The sequence below is a fragment of the Dreissena polymorpha genome, chromosome 1 (assembly GCF_020536995.1).
Source record: "Dreissena polymorpha isolate Duluth1 chromosome 1, UMN_Dpol_1.0, whole genome shotgun sequence".
Lineage (NCBI taxonomy): Eukaryota > Metazoa > Mollusca > Bivalvia > Myida > Dreissenidae > Dreissena > Dreissena polymorpha.
Genome location: NC_068355.1, coordinates 92,072,263 through 92,077,301, shown reverse-complemented (window position 1 = coordinate 92,077,301; position 5,039 = coordinate 92,072,263). Strand labels below are relative to the sequence as shown.

The 5,039-nt window shown below is 38.0% G+C and overlaps 1 long non-coding RNA gene across 1 annotated transcript; it reads left to right on the top strand.

Annotated features, from left to right (window-relative positions):
- Positions 1 to 3,145: 3,145 nt before the first annotated feature.
- On the top strand, positions 3,146 to 4,826 carry LOC127840801 (uncharacterized). The gene is made up of 2 exons (XR_008030545.1): positions 3,146 to 3,275; positions 3,577 to 4,826. It is a non-coding gene; the product is annotated as an uncharacterized LOC127840801 (long non-coding RNA).
- Positions 4,827 to 5,039: the final 213 nt, after the last annotated feature.

The following is a 5,039-nucleotide window of genomic DNA, read 5'->3' as shown; positions in this document are numbered from 1 at the left end:
ATTAAATTTCCACATAAATTCCAAAGTGAAGCAGACAACTGCGCTAGTGTCAACAGAACACTTTTATTAATGTAATTTATTTTAGAAAACAATCTTTCACATGCTCCCGATTTTCAGAAAAGTTTGCATGAACAATTCTAGCATAAGATCTGTGCAAGTCAGGTGATATGCAAATGTTCAGTAGGAATACCCCGTCCCGATGGGATGTTTATTTCAGGAAATCTATTATAAAATTTATTTATCTAAATTATTTGAACAAATGTCGAACGATTGTGTTTATGAAAATCTTGAGTAATTTTATGTGCCTATGTTGCTCAAAAGAAGAATGACCAATAGAACAGAAACTTGTTAAAGTTTAAAAAGAAGTTATGAACAAGTTTAATAACTGTTTTGAGTTGATATAAAATATGTTGAGTGGATCAAATTATTAAGATTGTCCTCTTAACGTGACACTTTACTATTTCAGTAGTGTTTTTTTTCTCATATGGAAAGCAAAACTGTGTTTATCGATTGTCAATTATGTCTTCCCCTGACCATTTAGTGACTCAGAGTACAGACCCTGAAATTCTGTGAGATGCATTTTAATGGGTAATTGTAATTGGACATCAATTTGTCTATGTGTCGTTTGAACATGCAGAGAGTAGTCCATAATTCCTTACATTGAACAGTGTTACAACCTTTATGCTGTGCACAGCCACAGTGATGCCGCCAAATTTCAGGTAATTTCCCTCAAATCAGCCTATAAAATATTCGAATGTATTAATTTGTGCCTTCTGGAATTATTTAGAGGTCATTCAAGTTGAAAAGCTGATAAAAACAGCTACACCGAAAAAGCGCATTAGTGTTCTATACCAATCTTAAGGTCAGATACCGGTTGACACTCAACTCACCACATGGTCAGCTCGACCCCATTTAGGTCAACACGTCCAAAAGTCAACTCGTCCCATGGTCAACTCGTACCTTATTCAAACTATTCATTTGGCAATGAGCTCCAGACGGGTAATTTATGCAAACACATAAATAAGAAACACATCAATAGAGTTTTAGCATTTTTATTTCACAACTTTCACAAAATAACAAAGTTTTACACCATGGACAGAATGACACAGCTGTTTTGATAAAAACAGCATTTTTATGTCCCCCACTATAGTAGTGGGGGACATATTGTTTTTTGCCCTGTCTGTTGGTCTGTTGGTTGGTTGGTCTGTTGGTTGGTTTGCGCCAACTTTAACATTTGCAATAACTTTTGCAATATTGAAGATAGCAACTTGATATTTGGCATGTATATGTATCTCGTGGAGCTGCACATTTTGAGTGGTGAAAGGTCAAGGTCATCCTTCAAGGTCAAAGGTCAAATATATGGGTCAAAATCGCTCAATTAATGTACACTTTTGCAGTATTTTAATATTCAAGATAGCAACTTGATATTTGGCATGCATGTGTATCTCATGGAGCTGCACATTTTGAGTGGTGAAAGGTCAAGGTCAAGGTCATCCTTCAAGGTCAGATGTCTAATATATGTGGCCAAAATCGCTCATTTTATGAGTACTTTTGCAATATTGAAGATAGCAACTTGATATTTGGCATGCATGTGTATCTCATGGAGCTGCACATTTTGAGTGGTGAAAGGTCAAGGTCATCCTTCAAGGTCAGAGGTCAAATATATGTGGCCAAAATCGCTAATTTTATGAATACTTTTGCAATATTGAAGATAGCAACTTGATATCTGGCATGCATGTGTATCTTTTGGAGCTGCACATTTTTAGTGGCGAAAGGTCAAGGTCATCCTTCAAGGTCAAATATATGGGTCAAAATTGCTCATGTAATGTCACTTCTGCAATATTGAAGCTAGCAATTTTATATTTGAAATGCATGTGTATCTCATGGAGCTGCACATTTGAGTGGTGAAGGGTCAAGGTCATCCTACAAGGTCAAACGTCATATAGGGGGACATTGTGTTTCACAAACGCATCTTGTTAATTCAATATTTTCACATAAAAAACAAAGTTGTACTACATGGACAGTTTATTTTGCAGTTCTTCGGGTGTTTTCAGGCACATGGCTTGGTTTGGTGTTGAGCTGTTTCAGCACATCAGTCGCGGACACTTCGCCTCGTCTGTACAATGCATACAGCCGGGATAGCTGGCCTTGCATTGAGGTTTGATGGAGTCGCTGGAACCTAGTGAGTTACAGCTCCCTAACACAGCGGGGATATCTGGCCTTGCATCGAGGTTTGATGGCGTCGCTGGAACCTAGTGAGTTACAGCTCTCTAGCTGGCGTCGCTGGAACCTAGTGAGTTACAGCTCCCTAACAAGCTGGACATTCCTCAGCGCGATCTTTTCCTCGGCGGCTAGAATCCGCAGAAGCAGATAAAATGGAGGAGCATGCAGTCCCAGCTCTGCCATTGTTTTTAATTTTTCGTAGGTTGCTTTTAATATGTTTTATCAGGTTTTTGTTAGCAATTGTTATACGAAGGCAATATTATCATTAAAAGATGTAGAAAGCCTCATGACAAAGTCTTATGATATAAATATGTTTATTTAAAAATGGGTATATATTGAGTAATTGTTTACCTTCAACGTCTTTGTTGGTGCGAACGCTCTTGCCATACACAGACCAGCAAGGAACAGGTCAAGTTGATGACCTGAACCATGTTGAACGCATATACACCAATATGCCGTCTTAACAGCGTGGTGCAATGTCAGCAAGGGGCGTCGAAAACCTCGGTTATGTGTTCCGACAGCAGAAATGGGAGGCACAGCAGTTTTCATATGTACCCATAGGTTCAGCATTTGAAGAATACTTGGTAGTGAGTCCCTTATTGTCCCCTACCGGTTTCACCGGAGGGGACTTATGGTTTGTGCTCTGTCTGTCAGTCAGTCACACTTTTCTGGATCCTGCAATAACTTTAAAAGTTCTTAATATTTTTTTCATGAAACTTGTAACATGGATAGATGGCAATATTGACATAATGCACGTCATTTCATTTTGTTACTTCATCAAAAATTCTGGTTGCTATGGCAACAAATAGACTAGAAATACTACTGAAAATGGTGGTTTTTAGCCGGATTTTTTTCGAAAAATCTCGGCTTATAGATTGATGTTGTCGGGCGGGCGGGGGGGCGGGCGGGCGGGCGGCGTGCTCGAAAATGTTAAAGTTCTTATTTCATGGTATAACTTTGGTATGCTTGGACCTAGAGTCTTCAAACTTGACATGAAGGTTGGCCAGGATTAACAGATGACCACTGGTCATTTCAAGGTCATTCATTTGAAGGTCAAGGTCACTGTGACCTTCAATATAAAAAATGTTAAAGTTGTTATAACTTTGGTATGCTTGGACCTAGAGTCTTGAAACTTGACATGAAGGTTGGCCATAACTAGTTAGTAACCACTGGTCATTTCAAGGTCATTCATTTGAAGGTCAAGGTCACTGTGACCTTGAATGTAAAAATGTTAAAGTTCTTATTTCATGGTATAACTTTGGTATGCTTGGACCTAGAGTCTTCAAACTTGACATGAAGGTTTGCCAGGATTAACAGATGACCACTGGTCATTTCAAGGTCATTCATTTGAAGGTGAAGGTCACTGTGACCTTCAATATAAAAATGTTAAAGTTGTTATAACTTTGGTATGCTTGGACCTAGAGTCTTGAAACTTGACATGAAGGTTGGCCAGAACTAGTAAGTAACCACTGGACATTTCAAGGTCATTCATTTGAAGGTCAAGGTCACTGTGACCTTGAATGTAAAAATGTTAAAGTTGTTATAACTTTGGTATGCTTGGACCTAGAGTCTTGAAACTTGACATGAAGGTTGGCCAGAACTAGTAAGTAACCACTGGACATTTCAAGGTCATTCATTTGAAGGTCAAGGTCACTGTGACCTTGAATGTAAAAATGTTAAAGTTCTTATTTCATGTTATAACTTTGGTATGCTTGTACCTAGAGTCTTCAAACTTGAAATAAAGATTGGCCAGTACTAGAAGATGACCACTGGTCATTTCAATGTCATTCATTTGAAGGTCAAGGTCACTGTGACCTTAAATGTTAAAATGTTAAAATTGTTATAACTTTGGTATGCTTGGACATAGAGTCTTCAAACTTGACATGAAGGTTTGCAAGCACACTTAGATGACCACTGGTCATTTCAAGGTCATTCATTCTAAGGTCAAGGTCACTGTGACCTTGAATGTAAAAATGTTAAAGTTCTTATAACTTTGGTAGGTAAAAATGTTAAAGTTCTTATTCCATGTTATAACTTTGGTATGCTTGTACCTAGAGTCTTCAAACTTGACATAAAGGTTGGCCAGTACTAGAAGATCACCACTGCTCATTTCAATGTCATTCATTTGAAGGTCAAGGTCACTGTGACCTTCAATGTTAAAATGTTAAAATTGTTATAACTTTGGTATGCTTGGACCTAGAATCTCAAACTTGACGTAAAGGTTTGCAAGCACACTTAGATGACCACTGGTCATTTCAAGGTCATTCATTTCAATGTCATTCATTTGAAGGTCAAGGTCACTGTGAACTTAAATGTTAAAATGTTAAAATTGTTGTAACTTTGGTATGCTTGGACCTAGAATCTCAAACTTGACGTAAAGGTTTGCAAGCACACTTAGATGACCACTGGTCATTTCAAGGTCATTCATTTGAAGGTCGAGGTCACTGTGACCTTGGATGTAAATATGTTAAAGTTGTTAATACTTTGGTATGCTTAGACCTAGAGTCTTCAAACTTGATATGAAGGTTGGCCAGAACTAGTAGATGACCACTGGTCATTTTAAGGTCAAGGTCACCGTGACCTTGAATGTAAAAATGTTAAAATTCTTATTTCATGGTATAACTTTCTTATGCTTGGACTTACAGTCTTCAAACTGGACATGAAGGTTGGCCAGCACTAGTAGATGACAATTGGTCATTTTAAGGTCATTGAAGGTCAAGGTCACTGTGACCTTGAATGTTAAAAATTAAAAGTTGTTTTAACTTTCGTATGCTTGGACATGGACTTTGCCATGACTAACAGATGACCACTGGTCA